We start from the raw sequence: 13,291 nt of genomic DNA on the forward strand, positions 1-13,291 counted from the left end.
TTTTTTTTTTCTTTTTTTTTTTTTTCATTTTAATTTTACTTTTAACCGTTTCAATTCCCGGCTCCGGCGGGTCGCGGGCCGGCACCGTGCCGCGGCGGGGCCGTGCGCTGAGGTAAGCGGGGGGTTCGTAACGCGGTGTTCCATTGTGATGAGGTAGGAATTGTGATGCGTTCTTTTCATCGTTAGAAACCCGAGGCGTTTCTAAGGGACACTGAGCGGGGGTGCCCCGAAGGGACCCTACGGGCATCCTGCACTCGATTTGGTGGAGCTCAGCTTTGGGTGTACTCCAGCGGGGAGTATGGAGTATGGGAGTATGTACTCCATGCGTGGGAGCTGGGTTATGACTCACTACTACCCGTCCCAGGTGTGTTGAAGCACAGCGCTGTGCCCACCTCTCCCAGCTGCTCCAAGTCCGGGGTCAGCGCTGTGTCCCTCCTGGTGCTGCCCAGACTCTCGTACCTCTCCCCAACAACTCCGGAGCTGCTCGCTGCCCCAGCTCCGGAGTGCTGGGGTACAGGACGGGGCTGTAAGAAAGGAGGGGACAGACCCTTCAGCGGGGCCTGTTGTGATAGGATGAGGGAAAATGGTTTCAAACTGGAAGAGGGAGATTTAAATGGGAGGTAAAGAGGAAGTTTTTTTGCAACGAGGTTGGTGAGGCACTGGCCCAGAGAGGTGGCAGTGCTTCATCCATGGAGATGCTCAAGGTCAGGCTGGATGGGCTCGGGCTCCTGATGGAGCTGTAGGTGTCCCTGCTTATTGCGAGCTGGAGGGATGCCTTTAAGGGTCCCTTTCACTTCAAACAGCTCTATGACTCCATAAAAAATGCTAAGCTGAGCTGGGGAGCCCAGTGGGGTTGGTCTGAGCCCTGGGGTGCCCAGTTTCTGCTGCAAGAGGGCTGCCTGTAGTGGGAATGTGGGCTCAGGGCAGTGCTGCCCATTTGTGGGCACTTCTGTGCTGCGGGGCTGAGGTGGATGGGAGGTGCTGCTGCTGGGCAGGGGGAGCAGCAGTGTGTGGTAGGGCCGTGTGTTGGGGGGTGTTGGTGGGAGGCTCCTGGAGGGCTCTGGGCTGGGCCTGGGTCTGCTGCCGGATCAGGGCACGTCCCAGTGGGCTGCTGTAAGGGGTAATGCTGTGCCCTGCTTGAAGAAAAGTCTCCCTCAGTAGTGGGGGTCACATGCAGGCACAGAGAACAGCACTATGGCCTTGTGTGCTGTCACAAGGCAGCAGCACTGCTGGCTCCCGCTTGTGTGGGGTGTTTTCATTTCAGATTGTTGCATTTGGCCTTCTTCAGCCAAACCTATTGTAGCTGTCTGCAGAGCAGAGGTTTGCTCATCTGCTTGGTGCTGACAGCATTAATTTTCCATAGAGCGACAGTTATGAGGGCTGTATCTGTGCATTACAACACCAACCTGAGCTGCAGATGGGGCACTTTGAGGACATGGTGAGGAATTTCAGCCACATGTGGGATGGACACTGTGAAATTGCCCCCTGCGGCAGAGGTGTGGGCAGAGCCCCATCCCACTGGACCCTGTGCACTTGTGGCATGAGTTAAGGAGGGCTGCATGCTGCTGGCTGCTCCTCTTAGTGCAGCCTTCAGCTCAGGGAGCCATCATTGGAATAAAAGTTGCCCAACTGTGTTGACTGGGAGGGCACCATGTATGGTGTAAGGGCGGTGCTGCTGGCATGGAAGGTGACATCTGTGTTTTGTGTGTTTGCTTCGGGTAGTTTCAGCTGTAGAAGTAACTCTAGGGCCTTGAGTGTGAAAGAAATGGTTTCTGCCCCCTCATGTATAGAGAAAGAAAGGATGTCAGTGGTTGATGAAAAGTACTATAGGAGAGGATGGGGAGGCACAGATAGCAGGGCAGTGCTGGATGCCCATTCTCCTCTCCCTGTGCTGCAAATGTGCCCTGGGTGTGACCTGCATTAGTAGTGCTGGAGGGTGGAAGGATGGGAAGATCCCAAACCTGGAGCAGGGTCTGGCTGCACCTGTGCTGGAGATGCTGGTTTGGTCTATCACTGTTTGCCTGATAGTTCTCTCTGCATCTTCTCAATTCCTGGAAGCCTACAGACCTGTGTGACTTCTTTTTTTGCTTGGGACTGTGATCTACTTGGTTCCCCCACTGTGTCCCATGCTGGGTTTGTGCCCGCTGAGCCGACAGCAGGGTCCTGCAGGTAAACTCAGCCCATTTTGGGGGGGGATGTTTTCACAAGGACTGTGCAAGGTAGTGAAATACCCGTGAGAGAAAGCCGCATCCACATGTTGCAAAGGGCTCTGAGCAGTAATTCATTAGCCACAGCCATTCCCAGACCGCCAGCCCTTGCTGCGGTCTGCCTGCTTTCCGGCTCGGCTGTGATGCTGCTCTGGGATCTGTTGTAGCAAAAAGCATCCCCAGGAGCTGCGGACACATCGCCTGGTGCTGCAGAGTGCCTTTCTTGTGGCAGCTCTTCCCATGGTGTTTGCTGCCCGGAGCTGGCGCGCACCGCAGCACAGGAAATTCTGGTTGCAGCGTTACTGCAAAGCTATTGTTTGGGGCAAGAGAAGGGCTCCGCTTTGCTCACATCCTAAAATGAGCTTTAAAAGGATGTCGTGGGGAGCTCAGGGCTTGCTGCTGGCAGTGCTTTGAGCTGTGACCCCTGTGTCAATGCTTGGATTGTTCATGGGAATCCTCAAGGTGAAGGAACTCGGAACGAAGGCAGAGTTTGGGTGCAGTGCTGCACAGTGCTGCTTGGGGGTGGTGCACGTGGGGGTGCGTCCTGCCCTGCTGCTGGGATGCCAAAACACAGCGTTTGGGATGGCAGCTCCATGTCTGCCTGCACTGCAGTACTGAGGACAGACACCTAAACCCCTCTGTGCCTCTCTTCCCCATCCAAGCAGCGCAGAAATCTCTTTGCTCCCTGTTTTTGTTTTTTCCCCCCAAACAAATCCCCGCAGCTTAGATGCTGGCAGTGATACCCACAGCATCCAGGTTGCAAAACCCTTTTTCCTCACCCTGTGCGCTGCAGCCAGCATCTGATGTTTGGGTACCACTCATGTCATGGCAGCAAGAAGGCTGGGGAGCTCTCTAGTGGGGATGCTCACCCTGTCACCCCCTCAGGTCCTCTCCTCCCCATTGCTGGATTTTCTCCCACTTGTGGCATGAGTGTAGTGCTTGGTCAGGCTTCGTGCAGTGATGATTGGAATCACAGACTCACTGAAGTCATAAAAATCATCTTGTCCAACTGTTAGGCAGTGGAGCGGAGCTGTGCTGGTGCTGGGTGTGAGCTGGGGAATATGGCTTACATCTTGGGATGCTGCACTGGGGCGAAGGAGAGCCATTAATGAATTTAAAGCTGCCTCGTTTCAGTAACACTCATTAAAAACGCCCATTGTGTGTGACACAACACAAGATGCTGCTGGGCCCTGAGTGCCACATCCCTGCGGTGCGGCTGTGCTCACCGGTGAGGTTCTGTCCCCCAGCAGCCAGGGAGTTTACGTGGCATGGTGTGAGTCCTGCACAAACAATTTCTTCCTGTTATTGTTGTGCTCTACAGCTTTCAGCTGGACCAGGGAATGAGTTCACCCAGTTAACAAGCAGGGCTGGTGGCTTTTTGTGCAAGCAGCGCCTTAAATGCAAACGCCCAGTGTGAGCTGTGCTGGGATCCCAGCTATGCACTACTGGGGGTGCCAGGGGAGATGTTCTGCATCCAGGCACCACTGCCAGGGCTGCTGCTGCACGGGGACATCTCCTGGCACTAAGGGCAGTATCTGGTGGGCAGAGAGCAAGTGCTTCCTCATAGCTGCAGCTCAGCCTGAATTTACTCTGCTCCATGAAAACAGGGGTATGCTGTGGGTTGGGTTGGCAGCAGTAGGAATGATACAAGGAACGTCTGAGAGAAATGTGTGCAGGGTCCTTCTGCAACCAAGTGGATCAGGGTCACGTTAGACTGCATTTCCCACAAATGGTCTATTCATTTGCAATAAGAAATGGCTATGGGATGGCAAAGACCTTGAAGACGAGTGTTTTGCTGAGGAGCTCTGGAGCTCAGGAAGTTCTGGGCTTTCCTTGGATGCATGCTGTAGTGGGTATGGCTCTGGGGCAGCTGTGGTCGCAGGCAGTGAAGAAATAGTGCAGGTCTTCCTGCCCACCAACACAGCTGTAGGGCTCTCACTAGTGGGGAGCAACGAGGCCATGCTGCTCTGCTCCCATCCCTAGGAGTGGGCTGGAAGAGGAAGGAAAAACAGGAAAAAAAGTCAGTCAGTTGCTAGGGTGAGGTGATGTCACTTCTTGCTGTCATAAGCCAAAGCCAAGGTTGTAATACACTTCTCTGATGATAGTAAGTATTAGATAGAAATGTTTGTATAAGATGGATGTGCGTTTCATGGCAAAGCAGAGCCGCGTCTGCCAGAGCTAGAGGCAATTTTCTCTGAGGCACAAATTATTCTGCGATCTCTTGTTAAGAAAGTTCTTGCCCCTTTCTCTGGAGCAGCATTTACCTTTGTCGAGAACACAGAGGAAGTGCTGGATTGTGTGGGAGCCCTATGTGATCCAGACCAGCAAGTTTGTACCCCTCTGACTGCAATCAGTGAGTTTTGCACCCAGGAAGAACTGGGGCAGTGCCATGTAAGCCTGTCTGTAATAAATATTAGGAGTCTGTCCTTATGGTTTTAGGCTTGAGGTTTCACGGTGATAATTAGTCTACAATCTTTCCAGGCACCTTGCTTCGATTCTTGGAAAGCTCTGCTTTTATTTACAGCTACAGCATAAACATGCTTAAGAAGACAGAGCTGATAAGAGAGATTTTGTGGGCAGCAGATTTAGGGCTGTGAGGATGTGCATGGTGCCATCAGCAGGACCCACCAACCCAGCCGCTCTGTTCTCCTTGGAGAAACAAAACTGCCCTCATCTCAGTCCTAATGCAGTCTTGAGCGCAGATCGGAGTTTGCTGGGAGTGGAAGGATCTGGTTGATCGTCTAGGTTTGGAGACCTGGTCTGCATGAACAAGGGTGTTGGAGAAACCCCCCTCTGCTGCATTTCCCCATGTCTTTATATCCCCTCTGCTGTGAGAGTAGACATATTTCCAGGATGAGTATTGAGATCACTAATTTGAGTTTATCCGAAGTGCGTGTCTGAGCACGAGATGCTCCCTGGCACTTGTGAAGGAGGTGGGGCAGGGTGCGCGCTGTGGGTGGGCTGGGGTGCTGCCTGGGACGTGCAGGAGGATTTCCAGAGGAGGAGTGATGTGGGACAAGTTCTGCAAAGGGCCTGTTGTTAATCTGGTGTTTCTTTCTGCTGTTGGTAATACACTGGGGTTCATCTTCATGTGGTTACTTCTAGCCAATGGGTATGACGAGACCTGGCTCTGGGCTGGATCGGTCCCAGCCTGGTTTGATGCTGAGGCTGTGCATCCGTAGAGATGGACCAGAACATCAATACATAACCCAGCTTCCAAGCCAGCTGCTTCACTCGTGTATCCTATCTTTGCTCCTTATCCAACTGTTTTGAAATCAGGGAAACTGTCCCACTTCTCCCTACGGGGTGAGCGGGGAAGTTCAGAGCAGCCTCCTTTTGATAAAACCAAGTCAAACACGGGCGTGTGCCTTTGATGCAAGGATCGCCTTTAATTGGGTATGTGCTGCCTTAACTGCCAGGTTCCTGGCTCCCTGTGCCTATTTTCATCACCTGCTCAGGGCGGGCATGTTCTGCCCATTGCATGCACACCCTCAGCCTGTGCTTCAGGTCTCTGTGCTGGGATGGGCTCTTTGCACCCTTCCCCGTTGTTGTCCTGCTGGGCGATTACATTTGTCACACTGTGTGGCATTTCTGGATTTTCTTGCTGCAGGTTGTTGTGATGTAGTGGCTGTTTGATGGTTCCTGCCATGACCCCCCATGCCATCAGCTGGGGACACTGATCTCATCCCCGTGCTGCTGTGCAGAGAGAGAGTGTGCCTTTGGGGAAAGGCAGGGAAAGCCAGGAGCTCCCAAAGACAGTGCAAGCTTTGAGTTTTGTGCAGGCTTCCCACTGGCCAAGCCCTTGTTCTTAAACACTTTTCCTTAAGCACTTCTTCTCTCCTCCAGGGGAAGAAGGGGTCACTTTTTCCACTCTGCTGACGTGGGCAATGAGTCACGGGTGTTGTGGGAAGGTGCAATCACCAGGACAGGAATCCTTGAAAATATTTACCACCTTTATCCCAGTGTCCCCAGGCACTCTGCAGGCCAGGTGCTTCACAGTCGGGCACGACTGCAGCCCGAGGAGTGCTCTGCTGTTGCTTCCCAAGTGGGATAGACAGGAAAGATCAGCTCCTCAAGGAATTTTTATGCCAAGGGAGTGATTCGGTGCACGAATGGGAGAGTGAGGCATTTTACTCCAGGAAGGAAGGTTTTGGCACATAGCACAGCTCTAGCACGTGGTCTCTAAGCCGAGATGGTTTTGCTTTGGTACCAGCTGAGAAGGCATGGCACTGGGATAACACCCAGAAAACTCAGCACATTTTGCAAACTCTGCTGGCAGCATGGCTGAGCCGGGCCGGCCCTGCCCTGCGTGTGCTGGCACGTCGAGGAGAGCGTGGGAGTTTCGGCAGCTTTTGTGCCAGCCAAGCAGGATTTGAATGTAATGATGAAGAAAACAGGAGCTGGTGCAGCTCGGCTCGCTGCAGGCTGGTCCTGCGTCTCCAGAGGTGCGTGTCCTTGCAGAGACATTGCTTTCTCGAGGTGCTGTAGTCGCAGCGTGATGCACAGCTTGCCTCTGGCTTGCTGCTGGGAAGGTGCAGAGCTGTGGCCTCACAGGATATAGAAAAATGTGAAATAAAAGGATGCCTCATGCTTGGGCCACAATCTCCAGCTCCTTGGAAAAAAAAAAAAAAAAAAAAAAGTTCAGGCTTTGTTCCACAAGTTGTGAAAAAAGAGAACCTTTAGCTACTCCTGCTCGGCTGTGGTGTTTTAACTCTAAAAATGGGATTAGGGTGTCCTTGATGAGGACAGGCAGGAGGGCAGAGGGGGGACAGCTGCTTCTTGCTGTGCTTTCCCTGCTGCGTGCCCTGAGCAGCTCTGCTCTCCGTGGCTGCTGATGCGTGTACAGCCCCACCCCAGCGGCAGGGACCCTGCTGAGATGAAAAAGCTCATTGGTAATGATGCTAATTGAATCGGATGTCGCTTCCCTGTGCTCAGACGTGGCTGCTGCTGCCATCTCGCAGCAGAATGCAACTGGCTTGAGAGAAGCCCTGGTGCATGAGGAATGTGAGCTGACAGTCCCCCTTTGCTGGGAAAAGCCATGTGGGTGAGATAGTGCGACGGTGCAGACGGGATGCTCTCATGGTACCTGCTTCAAAGCTGCTTGTTTGCTTTAGCATCAGTATTGGGTCAGCAGGGCAAGCTCGCATTAAGAAGCTGAGGTTTTTGAGACTAAGGTTGTAAGGTGTGTCTTATGGGATCAGCTCTAGTGAGGATAATAGGCAGGATAATATTTATGGAAATAACAAAATCATGGAATGGCTTGGGTTGGAAGAAACCTTAAAAATTATCTAGGTCCAACCCCCTGCCATGGGCTGGCTGCCCCCCAGCAGCTAAGGCTGCCCAGAGCCCCATCCTGCCTGGCTTTGTGTACCGGCAGGAGTGGGCACCTACAGCTCTCTGGGCACTGCCACTCTGAGTAAAGAATTTCTGCCTAACATCTAAACTAAATCTCCCTGCTTTTAGCTTAGATCAAATCCTCTTGTCCTATCACTATCAGACCATGTAAAAAGTTGGTCTCCCTACTGTTTATAGGCCCCCCTCAAGTACTGCTAGGCTGTGGTGAGGTCTCCCCAGAGTCTTTTCCTGAAAACCCCCAGCTCCCTCAGCTTTTCTTCCTAGGAGAGGTGCTCCAGCTTGGTGCCATCAGCAAACTTGCTGAATGTGCACTTGATCCCATTGTCTAGATTACTGATGAAGACAGACATGCACAGATTCAAGCAGTAGACCTAGAAGAACCTCGTGAGGTTCAGTGAATCCAAGTGTGTGATCTTGGGCAACCCCCAGTATCAGTTCAAGCTGGGGGATATAAAGATAGAGCACAGCCTGAGAAAAAGGACCTGAGCGTACTGGTGGATAGCAGCTGGACATGAGCCATCAGTGTGCCCTCACAGCCCAGAGAGCCAACTGTATCCTGGGCTGCATCAAAAGCAATGTGATTAGTAGGGTGAGGAAGGGGATCTGCCCCTCTGCTCTGTGAGACCTCACCTGCAGTGCTGTGTCCAGATGTGGAGTCCTGAGTACAGGAGAGATGTGGAGTTGTTGGAGTACCTCCAGAGGAGCGCCACAAAAATGATCTGGGGGTTGGAACATCTCCCTGTGAGGACAGGCTGAGAGAGCTGGGGCTGTGCAGCATGGGGAAGGGAAGGCTCCAGGAGACCTGAGTGGACTTTCAGTATCTACTAAAGAAGGGAACAGACTCTAGCAGAGTCTATTGTGACAGGACAAAGAGAAATGGTTTCAAACTAAAAGAGGGAAGATTTAGGTTGAAGATAAGAAGGTGTTTGTGGTGTTTTTTTTTCTTTACAATAAGGGTGGTGAGGCACTGGCACAGGTTACCCAGAGAGGTGGCGATGCCCCATCCCTGGGGACACTCAAGCTCAGACTTCATGGGGCTCTGAGCACTTGATGGAGCTGGAGGTGTCCCTGCTCATTGCAGGGGGGTTGGACTAATGACATTTAAAGGACCCTTTCAACTCAAACAATTCTATGTTGAAGAGCACCAATATCAAGAGTGACCTTCTGGGGGACATCACTAGTTACTGGCCTCCAATGGAGCACAGAACTGTTGACTACAACCCTCTGGCAGTGTCCTCCCAACCCTTCCTTTATCTATCAGGTAAACCACCCTTCAAATCCATGTCTGGCAATCACATCAGCCAGTTCTTTCAGGATGCTGGGATGCACTCCTTGGCCTTGCTCTTCTGACCAATGTACCCATTGAATCCCTTGTTATTTTTCACATTGCTTGCTGAGTTCAGTTCCATCTGAGCCTTGGCTGTCTTCATCCTATCGCTTCACATCTGTAAGGCATCCTTGTTGGGATGGCTCTTGTTCAAATTACTATATGGAAAAAGGCCGTTAGGGAACAGGACAGGGGAAATCCTGCTCCCAAAGCTGCCTAAATTGAATAGGTTGCTTGGTATCTGCCCAGAGGTAGACACAAGATTTAGAGCAAGGCATTACGTATATTTTAATGCCCAGTGACATCACAGGGCAATGTAAAGGAGTGGGTGAGTAATAATTATTTCAAACGTTTGAGCAGAACTAGTTGCTACAAGTCCTGATTTCTGCATGTGAATTTGGGACCTTAATCAGCACTGAGCTCTTTGTTTCCAATCCTGAGCGGAACACACTGAACATACATCAAAACAGATTGCATGGTAAGTAACTATGTAAATATATCCACCAATGTGGCCCTCCGTGCCCAATTCCAATATTGGGATCAGTGAGCTGCCTTGTATGATGGCACCTATTTTTTTTTAATAGTAATTCCATGTCAAAGAGGAAATATAAATAAACTCCCCAAACAAAAGAAGCAAGGAAAAAATAATTCTTTCAAACATTTGAGCAGGAACAATAGGGTAGGATATGCACTCTCTGGGGAGAGCTAATGGCTGAAACCGATAGGAGCACAGTGCCTGCCTTACTCTGCTTTGTAACTAGCACAAACCTTTGCTCAACAGAGGTTATTTATAGCAGATGTTATGGCAGAAGCATGTGTGACCTGTAGGCTCCCTGTGAGGGGAAGAGCTTTCCTGTACTGTCTTTGAGATACAATAGACAATTATTTGGACACTATCTTTGTCCCAGGATAGAAACAATTAAATGCTGGTCACTGATTTCTGCTCTCGTGTTGAGACTATAGACAGCCCTGATTTTTTTTTTTTTTTTTTTGGTGGATTTTTAGAGCGAGAAAATATTTTTAAGGGGTTCACTTTGAAAAAATGTCACAGCTGTGAAGTTTCAGAGGCATCTCTACTAAACTGACTAATTGGGAATGCCCAGTCATGCGATGAGCAGCATGAGGTCATTGCCTCCCAGCATCCTCACGAAGGACACAGCCAGTGGCTTGACTTCGTTCAGCTTCTTCCAACAATGACTTGTTCCAGGGCATTGGGCACAGCACTAGGCCTGCTTGAGTTCAAGAAGCGTTTGGAAGATGCCTTCAGGCAGATTAATTTTTAGGTAGACTTGTGTAGACTTGATGATTCTCGTGGATCCCTTCCACACAATGATGTGGGTGGGTGTAGACCCCTGAATCTGTCTGCACTTTTGCATTTCAGCTTAATGCTGTGGTAATAGGGTGCCTGCATTTGCTACTGGATAGTAATTAGATGTTCTTATATGTAATTAACTACTTTGACGTGACTACCAAACAGCTTAAATAATCCATATGATATGGCATTTATTTCTATATTGTGCTTGCCGAAGTCAGTGCCAAATACCTGAGAAGATTTGGGGAAGGAGCCATCATCAAAGCATAATCTTGTTCAAGAAGATAACTTTGTTTTCTGGCTCCCTCATTTTGTTTTGGGTTCCTACGTATCCTGACTGTCAATAACAAAAGTATCCTTTAAGATATATTGTCTGCACCACCACTCTGTGCCGTTAGGCCCTTCGAGCCCCAAGTGTGGAGCTCCTCATGCATGGAGTGAGTTGGTCCCACCTCTGGAAGCACAGGCACAAGTCCAGTTTATCTGACAGATGCAGTTGAGCAGCTCTGTCTCTTGGCCATGGGTGAAATGAGTCTCCCACTCTAATTTCATCGTGTTCAGCCATCGCACAAACTCTAAAGCTCCCTGAAATAGGAAGGAAGTAATGTTTAAATTATGCATGAGTGAACTGATTTACTCGAACCGAAGTTTTGAGTTCTGTCCTTATGAACACAGGGATGGAGCTCTTTGTGCATCCATCCATCTGCCTGGTGAATACTGAATTAACAGAAACACAAATGCAGTTCCAGTACTGTAAAAGCTTTGGCTTAAACCAGTAAAAGCCATGCAGAGCAATCGCACGCTGCCACGAGGAAAGTGGCGCGTTTGCTTAGTGTCCCCTTGTCTGGTAGGTCATTGTCAGTGATGGAACGAGACCTTGGCTGCAGAGTCCCTTCTGCTACTGAGTAGGTAATTGGTGTTTCAGTAGGATCCATCCACTCCTGCCTGGAATGGGATTTGAAACAATCTCCTGCCTACCTCCTGCTCTTAATGAGGAGTTTAACTTCCCACGTAGTACGTTTTGCAGAGCATGTAAAGTGATGGTTAAATTCTATGGTTGCTTCCGATGGACACTTGCTCAGCGCTCCTTGGGGAGACCAGCGCCGGAAGGTTGGGCATCCCTTTAGCAGATGGTTCACCCAAGTCTCTTCTCCTTGCTCCTTTGACCTCTATTTTAAAAAAATGCAAGCTCTGATACCATGGCGCACATCCACGTGAGAGCAGCACAGCACGTGTCTTGTTCAATGCGCAGGAGATACTGCACTTCTCTGAGGCTGTAGCAGTTGGGGCTGGGTGAGCAGGGCCCTGAGCACAGCAGGCTCCTGTGTGTGGGTACGTGCAGCAGGAATGTGAGCACTGCTTCACAGTTGGTCCTTTGGAGCGGCACTGAGGGGCTGAAATGTCAGCAGAGACACAAACAGAAAGGGGGAGAAGTCACGATTCTCTCGCTATTTCTTTGACCTAAATACACTGAAGTAACTGTGCTCTCATGAAAGAGATAATTTCCTGATGATGGAGAGCTTAACATCTGTTTCCTCTGATTTTTTTTTTTTTTTTGGTGGTAGAACATGGTAACGGAAGAACTGGCGGGGTTTTCTTTCCTCTTTTTCTTTTGTATAGCAAAGGCTCTGCATGCTGTAGCTATATACACTCTCCGAGAGCAGACAGGTTTCTCTCAAGGGTTACATGATCGTTTGTTCTCTATTTTCTCTTCTTCCTGCCTACCCCCCCTCCTGGAGAGGAGCGGATACACCGAAGCCCAGGCAGGACTTCCTTAGCTCCGCCATGCCTTCTGGCAGTCTGTGCCTCGTGCCCTCTCCCTGTCACCCCCCTTCCCCGACAAACAATGGCCAAAGGCTCCTTCTTGTTTGTTATTTTATATCCCACAGAGGAAGAGCTGAGTGGAAGCTCGTGTCCCCAGGGGCCCTCGGCACATTCCAGCTCTGGCTGCTGCCTTGCTGGGCTGCCTCTTCCACACCGTTCCCAGCCCTATAGTGCGAATCAGTGGTGCCATGTGATGCTGAGGGTTACCAATCAGTTTTGAAGCAAGATTAGCATTGCTGAAAGGTGAGAGAGTGCCTGAGAGCCTTGGAGAGGTGTTCTGAATCATTACTCCATGTCAAGAACAGATAAAAGAGATGGATGGGCTTATTGGTGGTGCCTGTTCAGAGCACAGCTTCAGCAGCCCTGGAAGCATCAAGATGTTAACTGAAGGAAAAAAAAAAAAAAAAAAAACCATTTGGGTCAGATGCTTGATTATAACTGGTTGTATGAAAAAGAAAAGTGGCTGCATAAAACTGGAATTGTAAGATATAATTGGAGATGCTCATGGTCTGTAACAACTGTAAAAACCACTAGTGAAGAAACTCACTACAGGAAGCTGGGGTGGAACAAAGCAAGCACATCTTGGTTGGAGAATTGGCCTGTGATTACCCAGCTACTTAATCCAGCAAAAATCTAATTGCTGGGGAAGGAGGTAGTTGTGCTCACCCCAGCTCCTTCCTCCTCTCATCCGGCTTGTGTGTTCCTGTGGCTCTTTGGATGAAAACCAAAGCCAGTGTTTCTTGTTTGGTTGTTTCTCCCCCCCACCCCCCATGCTCAGCTCATGCCCAGAAATGCTCCTGTTGGCATGAGGGCAGGTGAGCACAAGGGGGGACATGGCATCTCCCTGACCTCGCTGTTGGCTTCAGTGAATTGTTACCTGAGTCCTTGGAGTTATTTCAGCTCCTGTATCCCCATGCTAGATTGCTATTACTCCCACCTGCATCAGACAAGAAAAACCCTGTTGCCAAGGAAATATTACGCAATTGTGAAGGAGGTATAAAGCGCCTACTTTAGAGATCTGGATAACACACACACACACAAAAAAAATGAAGAATTTGGAGGAGTGTCATGGCCATAGATATGGATGTTTTGTGCAACACACCTGGCACCATTTGCATAAGGTTTTGTGCTAAACTCTTTGTCAGCCTTGGTTACTTTGCAAAAGGAAGGAGAACTGGAGGAATGAAGGGCTGCTGTTTTTGTGGTGAGAGCCTCGTGCAGAGGGCAGGGCTTGTGACAAACCCACAGAGCTCCTGTATGTTAGAG

General features: G+C 50.1%; 1 protein-coding gene across 2 annotated transcripts in view; it reads left to right on the plus strand.

Annotated features, from left to right (window-relative positions):
• Positions 1–54: 54 nt before the first annotated feature.
• The window catches only part of ARHGEF9 (Cdc42 guanine nucleotide exchange factor 9), a 186,999-nt gene continuing 173,762 nt past the window's right edge, over positions 55–13,291 (plus strand). For both annotated transcript variants that reach the window (XM_042825095.1, XM_042825094.1), the window contains exon 1: positions 55–112. The gene's annotated coding sequence lies outside the window, so the exon portion shown is untranslated. The remainder of the gene's footprint in view (positions 113–13,291) is intronic.

The sequence above is a fragment of the Centrocercus urophasianus genome, unplaced genomic scaffold, assembly GCF_019232065.1.
Source record: "Centrocercus urophasianus isolate 14NV4802_14NV808 unplaced genomic scaffold, USGS_Curo_1.0 seq_24, whole genome shotgun sequence".
Classification (NCBI taxonomy): Eukaryota; Metazoa; Chordata; class Aves; order Galliformes; family Phasianidae; genus Centrocercus; species Centrocercus urophasianus.